Below are 11,416 nucleotides of genomic sequence, written 5' to 3'. Positions count from 1 at the left end.
GATTATTTGGTAAATGGATTAAGAAAAATAGTATTTATGCTGTTAAGAACACTATTTATTGTTTAATTTGTTAGTAATAGTAGTACGCTTTTTAATATTGCAGTGTTATTGTCTCATCATGTGATTGATACTCAAAGAAAGAAGGTCAAAATTAAGTACTCACATTGAATCCTCAAGAAATTTTAAGAACAAATTCTTTGTTTTGAGATTTGAAAACTCTCAAGTTATCTTTTTACTAATTCTAATTAAACGATATATATATATATATATAATTTAAAAATATTAAAAATAATTAACATTTATCTTAATTAATTTGAATTGGTTAAGTGGTCATGTTTGAGTAAATATAAGAGTATGAATCTCGTCTTGTGTATTGCAATCTATTAGCTAGTGACAAATCCTTAATAAATGGAGCATCAATATTAATCATTAATTTGCCAAGTTAGGAAATGCCGTAAAAATAATAGTATTTGTCCTTAAAGTAGAATAATTTCTCATTGATAGCAATACTTATGGAGATTTGTCTTTGTTAAAATTTACCTACGACAATTTTATTTGTTGATATCATATTTATTTTTTAAGTCAAAACATTATAATCACCATTGTTATATGTTAAAATTTCACATTTTATGACATGATTTTCAAGTTTTCAAATTTATAGACTTACGTCATTACAAAAATTATTAGATTGATTAATATTTCTTGGTAACATTACCGGAACACTATCGTTGAGTATTAGTTAGTGTGAAGAAAAACCAATAATAACTTTTGTTATTCAATATATAACTTATTCTAGAATAATGCTACAAATCCAAATCTTTTGTTAACCTAGTCTAACCAAGTTTGTCAAACATCACAAAAATTAGTTATGGCTAGCATTATTTCAAGTCTTATTGTTTAATTTGGTTAAACTTGATTCATAAAAAGACGTGAATATGTCGCATTACTCTTTATTCTATTGGAAAATAAATTAGTATTTTCTAAAATGGTAAGTACATTTTCTTCCAATTTCTTACACTGTTTATTTGACAATATTTGCCATTAAAAAAATAACAAATGATCACACTATCTTACATGTACAAAGTAATTTTTTATCTTGAAATTAATTTTGGTTAATGACATAAAATTCAAAATAATTTTTTATTTTCTTACTCAAATTTAAATTTGAATTCAGAATTAGTTAACAACTCATCTTTTTTTAATTTCAATAACAAAAATTTTAATATATATCTAAAATATACTTGGACCAGTAAGATCTCAAAGTAAGAAAGATCAACCTAAGTCTATTGTTAAGGTCTCAAATCCAACTTAGATTAATTACCTTAAATTTTTTTGTAAATATATCTAACTTTTTTTATATACTAAATATTATAATATTTAATAATATAGTGTTTATACAACAATAACTCAAAATATTAATCCAAAATATACTTGGACCAGTAAGATCTCAAAGTAAGAAAGATCAACCTAAGTCTATTGTTAAGGTCTCAAATCCAACTTAGATTCATTACCTTAAAGTCCAATGCAGATGAAGTTTACGTGTCCCATCTCAAATTGGCTCAGATTGGATCTCAATTGCTAGTTAGCTATAGTAATGGGTACTTAAGAGAGCGTGACGAACCCCTTTCCTTAAAGCCCAATACAGATGAAGTCTATTCATCTACATGTCCTGTCTCAAATCGGCTTAGATTAAATCTCAGTTACTAATTAGGTATAAAAATGGGTACTTAATGGAGCGTGAGGAGCCCCTTTCCTATCCCTCACTCCCATTTTTAAAAAAATGCCCCTATTCCCTTTACGTCTTTACAAGTCCGCGCTTAATTATCTCCTTAAAGAGTGCGAATCCCCTTGAGTGTCTATAGATATTCTTTAAAAAATTTTGAAAAAATTTAATAAAAAAGATATAATATAATAATTATAAAATAATTAATTCAATATAATTCAACACAAGTCATAACATATTCATTATAATAAATAACATTTCAAAAAATAGGATTAAAAAATTTAAAAAATAGATTTATGTATATATAAATTAGTAATTTTATATTCACGTGGATTTAACGGGTCTCATGGGAATGGTACTTATGTCTCTGTCTCCATCCATTTCATGTGGATGTGTTGTGAGGATTTTACGAGTCCCATCAAGTCTTAAATCATAAGTAATTCCCACGAATATTCGTTTCGGTTGATTTTTTCATCATTCCTACTATTGCTAGCATTCGTTGGTTCGTTACATGGAGCTATTTCAACCACTCAGTAAATATTCAGATAACCAAAGTCTAAGTTATATCATTCTCATAAAGTCACATGTATCCTTGTTATAACAATATTAATCGAAGATAAATGGATAAACTCTAAATGAGTACATTTTTCATATATATAACAATAACTAATATCGCATATTATAACTTGTGAAATCATAATATTTTGAGAAGTGTGGACAAGAGAACCTATGCACAATTCCTTCAGACCTCAAGTAGTTAGATAAACACAAAAATTCTTTTGCATTATCAGATTGTAATGCTTTTATCCTAGTACCTAATTGGAGTTCCACCATTTTTTTAAAAGCAAGGAAGACAGAATAAATTTGTGATCTAACAGTTCCTTGGAGGAGCGTCTCTTGGAATCCTGACATTTCACCAAACACTTGTTAGGATGAAATTCAAGCCATACATTATTATCACAAACGAATTGATGAACACTTAAAAGATTCTTCGTGAGTTCAGGAACGTGTAGCAATTTGTTTAGCATAAAAACGTGCTTTGAAGAAAATGGTTTTAAAACGGAACTTCCAACATTAGATATTTGTAAGGCATTACCATCACCCACAATTACTTGCTCATTCCCATTGTAGCCTGTAAATTCAGAGAAGTTGCTTCTGTCAGGAGTCATGTGGTGTGTTGCGTCAGAATTTGGGTACCAATTTGGATCATAAACTGTTGCTTGATCTAGAGGAATGTTGCTCGTAGCAATATTAGCACTAGTTCTGCCAGTTGACTGAGTGCTTCCACCTCCACTACTGTTCTGATTATTGTATCTATACCAGCAATCACGAGCACTGTGACCTGCCTTGTCGCACACTTGACAGACTATTCTATCATAATTTCTTCCATAGCTACCATAGTTTCCTCTTCCTCGTCGCGGATTTGCTCGACCATAGTTCATTCTTCCATTTCCTCGTCCTCTTTGCAAGAAACTGCCTCTATTGCTTGAAAAATTCCTATATCCTTCTCTATCACCATAGGTAGATTCAGAATTGTATCTGCGCTGTTGAGACGGATGAAACTGTGCAACATTTGCCATCATTGGTTTTGGTTTCTTAAATTTCTCTAACCATTCTTCTTGTGCCATCAGCATTGCTTCTAACGCTCCAATTTGAAGAGGCGTGTCTCTAGTGTTGATTGATGTGATAAAGGAGCTATATTCTTCAGAGAGGCCTTCAAGAATGGCTTCAACATGTGCTGATTCATCAATTTGAGCTCCTACTGACACTAATGCATCCACAGTTTTCTTTATTTCTAATAAGTAATTTGCCATTGTACCTTCTTTCTTTGTGTTGCTGAGCTTTGCTCTCAATTGCCTGACCTTGGCTTTCATTTGTGCAGTGAAAAAGCCCTGAAGTCTCTGCCAGATCTGATGAGAGGTTGTACATCCTACCATTCTTGCTGCAAATGACAGAGTCATTGAGGCTAGGAGCCAGGTTTTCAAGAAAGAATCTTGTCTCTTCCAGATCTTGAATTCTGCAGTTACTATGCCATTTCTTTTATCTTCTTCTGATCGAAATTGTGTTGGAACATTCACTCCATTGATGAAATCCACAAGCTCATGAGCTTCGATGGAGGCTTCAGCTTGATCCTTCCAAGAAAAATAGTTTTCCTCATCTAACTTGATTGAAATCGGAATTGAAAAATTGTGCACCACTGTTGCTGGTTGATTTATTGCAATACTTCCACTTACTGGTGGTGGAATAGCCATGGCTTGAGACGTTTCTACCATTGAACCCTAAAACTCTGATACCATGAAATGGTATCGATAACTCAGAGTGTTGAGAGAGAGAGAGAGAGAGAGATGAAGCTTAGATGAATGAATAAGAGAATGAGAATGTGATTATTGTGTAGCAGCTACAGCTGATAGGAGTTTAAATACATATGTTGAGATACGTGACTTGCTGCACCTGTTACCACTAATTAGTTGCTAACTAATTGCTAAGTGACTCTAACAAACTTCCGTTATTCTATTCTATTATCCTGTCATATTTGAATTACATATATGTTATTTATCTTATATATTTTTTATTTTATTTTATAAAGACTTATAATTTTTTTTTGTATAAAGAATGATGGCTTGAGGAGCTTACTGCCTTAGTCATGACATCGGCAATTTGAGCATCTCCAGGGATATGATGAATCTGGACTCGCCCTTTGGCTACATGGTCTCGCACCAAATGGAGATCAATCTCAAAATGCTTTGAGCGAGAATGAAGCATAGGATTTGCAGACATTAACACAGCACCTGTATTGTCACAATACACTTTGGGGGTAGGTACAAGAATGTGAATTTCACCAAGTAGATTTCGAATCCAGAGCAGCTCGGCTACCACATTGGCAATGCCACGGTACTCAGCCTCTGTGCTGGAACGAGATACTGCAGCCTGCTTCTTTGAGCACCAAGAAACAGGGTTCGGCCCAAACATGACACAATAGCCAGCAGTGGATTTGCGATCCTCAATGTCTGAGGCCCAATCAGAGTCAGTATATCCTGTAAGGATCAATTCAGTAGGTTTGCGCAGATGAAGCCCCATGGTCCTCGTGCCTTGCAGATACCTGAGGATACGCTTTACCGCCTTCCAATGCTTGTCCAGTGGAGTTTGCATAAATTGGCAGACTTTGTTGACACAGAACGCAATTTCAGGCTTGGTGACAGTGAGGTATTGGAGGCTTCCAACAACAGATCTGTACAGGCTCACATGCTCAAATGGCACACCATCTGTGGATGTCAACTTCAAGTTAGAAGTCATAGGGGTAGCAGCAGCCTTAGAGTCTCCCATGTTAGCCTTCTTTAGCAAATCATTAATGTACTTCGTCTGGGACAGTAGTAGGCCCCCACAAGATGTTCGAGTGACTTCAATGCCCAAAAAATACTTTAATTCTCCCATATCTCTAAGTGAGAACTTGGAGTGAAGTTGTTGCACTAATTTGGCAATAGCCTCTTTTGAAGTTCCAGTGACGATAATATCGTCCACATACACAAGGAGGAACACTGTGGCTTTACTGGTGTGTTTGAAGAACAGGGAGACATCTGATTTAGTAAAGGAGAATCCCAGAGTGTATAGTGCTGCCCTTAGAGTATTAAACCAGGATCTGGGTGCATGCTTTAGACCATAAAGCGACCTAGTTAGTTTGCACATAATTTCCGAGCCACCAATTTCAAAGCCTTGCGGCTATCTCATATATACTTCTTCTTGCAGGCTCCCATTCAAGAATGCATTATTCACATCAAGTTGAGTTAGGGGCCAGTGATTTTGCAATGCTAGAGTGAGAATAACCCGAATAGTGGCTGGCTTGACAACAGGGCTAAAGGTCTCCTTGAAGTCTATGCCTGGCCTTTGATTGAAGCCCTGAGCAACAAGCCGGGCTTTAAATTTGTTGATGGAACCATCTGGATTCTGTTTAACACGAAACACCCATTTGCTACCAATTGCACGTCTGTTCGGAGGCAGAGCGGTGAGCTGCCAGGTACTGTTCTTTATCAATGCTGCATATTCGTCTTCCATTGCTTGTCGCCAATGTGGTATTGTCATGGTTTCTTTGGCTGTTTTGGGTAAAGGGAATGAGTGTAGTTCAGAATTGAAGAGTTTAGGTTTGGTGATGCCGTTCTTGGCACGGGTAGTCATGGAATGAGTGTTAGATGGTGCAAAGAGTGTGGAGACAGCTGCAGGTCTTGAAGGGTTGATGAAATTAGTGGTGTTAGCATGTGAATTGCTGACTTAATAGGCCAAATCTGTAGATTGGGGATCTGAGTTAATAGATTAGTGAGGAGGAACTGAACTAGGCAAGGCTATAAATAATTAAATATAATTTTTAAAAATAATAAAAAAATATTAAAAAATCTAAATTAGACCAAATTCTTAAATATGGTATGTTTCAAAATAACAGAAAAGATGAACTGTCCATTTAACACGGTCATCTTTTTTTCGAACAGGGATTGATTCTTAATGGGAATTATCTAACCAATCAAAAAACAAGATAAGCCTCAAAGTGGTTCCTGAAGTTGCACTCAAGTCTCATAGTAGTCTCTAAACTTAATAGTTACTCATATTCGTCCCTGAAATTGAACTCTGAAACTCAGAATTGTCCTTCAAGCACATTCTATCCACCTGGCACTATCGGAAAGCTGATCTGGACTCTTTCGTGACAAGCTGGTCAGGTAACGGCTAGCTGACGTGGATTAGTAAACTTTTATCACAATTTGGTCCCTAAATCAAAATTAAAAATTTTAATCCCCAAATTTAATTATTATTCTCTTCTCTATAGTAGTAATCCCTCACTTTTCTTTTCTTCTCTTCTCTGTATAGATGTGAAAGAGACTACAAATTACAACTTCATTAAAAACACGCATATGTTTTGTTAATTAAAAGTCACATATTATATGCACTCATTCAACTCTAGTTTAATTAAAATGTTTTACAAAATTCAATTTTGTATTTTTATATGATTTTACAAAAATCTATCTCTTATATTTACGGAATTAAAAAGTTACATTGTTATTATTATATACTACATTACATTTTCTTTCGAATCCTGTTCCAAAATAATCATGCATCATCATAATTTAACTGTCATTCACATAGTATTAATATAAAGTGTTATATTATGGCATTTCAAATCGTATGACATCTCCATTAAAATGACGTATCTAAAATTTTATTATAACTAAATAGGTATTTCAAATTAATTAAGGATAACATTAGAAAAACAAAAAAATAGCAAAAATTTACCTAATTTAATATTTATTATTTTAGTCTCTAATTAATAAAAAACTAATTAAGCAAAATAAATATAATTAACTAATTTAAGACACTAATTTGATCATATTAAAATATTAATCATATCATATTTTTATTTGCAAATGTTATGCTGATATTTTAATATTTTATATTAGCATTAGAGATGAGATTCACAATTTATGAATTTAGGAATCAATTTAATCATTTTTAAAAGTCAACAAATTTTTATGAACGTTCACGATTTGATTTTAGAAACTAAACTTTGCATTATTTCTTTAATTATATATATCACATAACTTTTTTTATGTTATAATCTCATCATCTTTCGTACAGAAAAAAAGGATAAAAACAGTTAAATTTGTTCAAATAATAGTTGTTAAGAAGACTCTAATTGTTCTTATTGTTATAAGATACTTCAACTAAAAATAAACAAAAAAAAATCTTGTGAATTTGGGATATGAAGATTTATGGCTGTAGAGAAAAGAGGGATCACTATAGAGAAGAGAACGATGATTAAATTTGGGGATTAAAATTTTTAATTTTGATTTAGGGACTAAATTGCACCATAAAAGTTTACTAATCCACGTCAGCTAGCCGTTATCTGGCCAACGTGTCACGGAGAAGTCCAAATCAACTTTCCGGTGGTGCCAGATGGACGGAATGTGTCGGAAAAACGAATCTGAGTCCCAGAGTGCAACTTCAGGGATGAATATGGGTAACTTTTAAGTTAAAGGACTACTATGAGACTCAAGTGCAACTTTAGAGACCACTTTAAGACTTATCTCATAAAAAAATTGTCAAAAGATGAAAGTAAGTGAATGAAAGAAGCAATAATATTAATAATAGGTAGTTAAAAAAAAAGATAACCATGTTATTAATAGTGGACAATTTAACCGTGCACTGATGTATGTTTTCATTTATTTTAACGGTTAGAAAAGTAAACATATTAATGTGTTTATTTTAAATGCACAGTCTATCTTCTCTATTATTTAAAATGGACTATTTATTTTCCTTATTATTTAAAATTGTCTATCTTTTTTATTATTTGAAATATTCCATTGTTAAGAGTTTGATTTAATTTTTTCTATTATTTGAAACTGCTTATCTTTCTTATTATTAAAAAATCCGCGTTATTAGTCAATTATGAGTCTTCAATGCTTATAGCCTTATACATTACACATTTACACATGTTCTATGCAAGACATGTTTTGAGGTTGAGCATTTCCAGTAACCTTTTCTACATTAATATTTTTATGTTTCCAAGACTAACTCAAATGATTTAAAAGAGGTGAGATGAAAAAGAGATATGGGTGTCTTTTGTGTCTACTCGTATCCTAATAAAAAATAAAAAATTTTTTTAAATACATTTGGATACATTTAATATCAGTTTTATTCAACCGTGTCTTAATAAAAAGTAAAAAATTATTCTCCGAACAGGTTTGGACACACATAAATATTATCACGTGTCAGCGTGTCCAGTTTTATTTTTAACATATATTCTTAAAATAAATTTAAAAATAATATATATTATTAATTATTAAAATAAAAAATATTTTAAATATTTTATATAATAAAAAATATTAAAAATAAATAAAAATTAATTTATATTTTAATATTAATAAATTAACAAAATATCATTATAATTTATTTAAAAAATATTTTATATTTTAAATAAATGTCTTGTAAGATTTTTAAAATTGTGTTTCTGCGTATTTGTATTATGTTCTATTATATCTTATGTTCGTGTCAGTATTTATACATCATAACTATTAATATTCTGATCATAGCAGTTGAATTAAAAAATTAATAAATTCCGGAATCATTTGATAATTTCTTAGTGTTATAGACTATTTTGAAAAATGCTTAAAATGTCAAAGAATAAATTAGACATTATCTAAAATAAAATATCTAGTTGATTACATTTTTAATGTTTTCCAAATATATCTATCTAAATGAGGATAAGTGTATCTTATGTTTGATTCTTTTCATAAAAGTCGGTTGCATGTAATATCTATTTAAATAAGGCTAAATGTCTCTTATAAAAAAATTAAGAGAAAATTCTACTTTTCTTTTCTGTGAGATGTTAAAATAATATTCTATTATCTTCTATTTTATAAATGTATATTTTTCTCTATTCTAACTTTTAAAAAATCTCATCTTTAATCTATTTTAAATTTTTTGTGTTAACTAATATTAACTTTATTTATTTTTTAAGAAAAAAAAATATTTTTTTTTAAAAAATACCCATTAACAAAAATTTTAGTAAAATCACCATTTAATAATTAAAAAATTATTGAAGGGTATTTTAGAAAAAAATGATATAATTATTAAATTTTTTTAAAAAATACCCATTAACAAAAATTTTAGTAAAATCACCATTTAATAATTAAAAAATTATTGAAGGGTATTTTAGAAAAAAATGATATAATTATTAAATTTTTTTAAAAAATACCCATTAACAAAAATTTTAGTAAAATCACCATTTAATAATTAAAAAATTATTGAAGGGTATTTTAGAAAAAAATGATATAATTATTAAATTTTTTTAAAAAATAATTTATTAAAAGGGTATTTTGGTAAGTAAAATTTAATGATAAAAAATAAAATTTTTACTAATGGGTATTTTTTTAAAAAATAATTTATTTTTTCTTAAAAAATGGATAAAGTTAATATTAGTTAACAAAAAAAAATTTAAATGGATTAAAGAGGAGTTTTTTAAAAATTAGAAGAGAGGAGAATGTATATTTATAAAATAGAGGAGAGAGGAGTGTAATTTTTTCAAAAATTAATTACGAAATTAAAAATTAATTTTTAAGTACGGTCATTTGGATAACGTATCAAATGTCTGGGAATTAAGATACAGAGGATGCTCTTATAAAGACGTATAAAACGTCTTTTTGTAAAGACACTTATATGTCGTACTATTATTAGACGTATTAATGAATTGATTATTTTTAATTTTTTTAAAAAAAATAGAAAAAACCCAAATTTTTTATAACAACAACAATAAATCTAATTGTTATCAGATCAAGTCAAACCGATCAATTTACATAACCCACTTGATCATAGTTTTTTTTTTCTAAAACAAAATTAGGAATATATTTGTTTTTTTATCAAAAAATTTAAACATGATTCGCTTTAGATTGTGTAAATTGGTCGAATCAAATCGGGTCTAATAATTATAGTGCGGACAACTGAGTTTATTATTGTTGCTATAATAAACCGATTTTATTATAGTTTATTAAAAAATAAATTATTAGCCGATTTAACAAAGATATCCAATAATATCATAACACATATAAACGTTTTAAAAAAAGATATTTTCAATATCTTTATCGAAATAATCTCCTTAAGATGTAATCAAGTTAATTTAATATTAATAAAAATTAATTATAAATAATATTATTCTAAACTTTATTATTTAACTTGATTCAACTTTGTTCATAAAAAAAACTTAAATATATAACATTACTCATTAATTAATCCACCACAAAGAAAAATAATTAATGACTATGCCTTCCACGATATAGCATCATTTGCTGTAATGAAAATCAATGCAGTTTTCCTTATAAACATATGCACTCAAGCTTTATATTCATTCTACCATGCCATAGGCAAATTAAAACAAAAACTTCTCAAAATTACTTTCAAAATGGCAAAAGCTTCCTTGTTACTTCCTTACTTGCTTCTCTTATTTATCGTAGTCTCTGAATCTGGGGAATCTGGTACACTCTCACACTCTCTCTTTCGCTTGCTTGCTTTCTTTCTTTCTTCAGTGTTTCTATGTGTCTCTCTGATTTATGCTTGAAATTAAAATATTATACATATTGCTTCAAAAATTGATATTAATTAATAGTTCGGCAGGGCTGAAAAACTTTTTTTTTCACACTATTTTTCTATTAGTTCCTCCGCTAAAAATAAGTATCATTTATAATATAGAGTAATATTACTACTCAATGTCCGAATAATTTTTAGTCAGACAATTCGATTTTTAACAAATTTTAATTGTTAAATGAGTTTTTAATTTTTTTTATTTTGTTAAATATATTAACTTTGTTTCAAATTTTAGTAAAATGTTAAATAGATTATTAGTCTTTATCGTTATTTATTAAAATATAACAGTTTTAAAAAAATTTAAAATTCTTATATTTGTCTCTATATAAATGAACAATTTGATATGAACTTTGATTATTTATCTAACGAAATAAAAATTTGAAGAATGATTTGGCAATTATAATTTGTTAAACACTAAAATATTTGACTAAAAATTTTTTAGAAATTGATTTTGATTTGGTTTAGTGAAAATTTTTTAAAAAGGTACTTATCAAACTCCTCATTTTGTATTTGTCCTCGCATTTTTTAAAATATAGAATACTTTTAGAAGTACTTAAAGTAAAAAATTTTAAAGAC

The 11,416-nt window shown here is 29.4% G+C and overlaps 1 long non-coding RNA gene across 1 annotated transcript in view; it reads left to right on the top strand.

The window, feature by feature from the left end:
- Positions 10,514-11,416, top strand: part of LOC107616272 — a 1,688-nt gene continuing 785 nt past the window's right edge. The window contains exon 1 of the long non-coding RNA XR_001614510.2: positions 10,514-10,731. This is a non-coding gene — a long non-coding RNA (uncharacterized LOC107616272). The remainder of the gene's footprint in view (positions 10,732-11,416) is intronic.

This window comes from Arachis ipaensis, chromosome B01 (genome assembly GCF_000816755.2).
Source record: "Arachis ipaensis cultivar K30076 chromosome B01, Araip1.1, whole genome shotgun sequence".
Classification (NCBI taxonomy): Eukaryota; Viridiplantae; Streptophyta; class Magnoliopsida; order Fabales; family Fabaceae; genus Arachis; species Arachis ipaensis.
The sequence above is the reverse complement of the archived record's forward strand: the minus strand, read 5'-3'. Positions and strand labels throughout refer to the sequence as shown.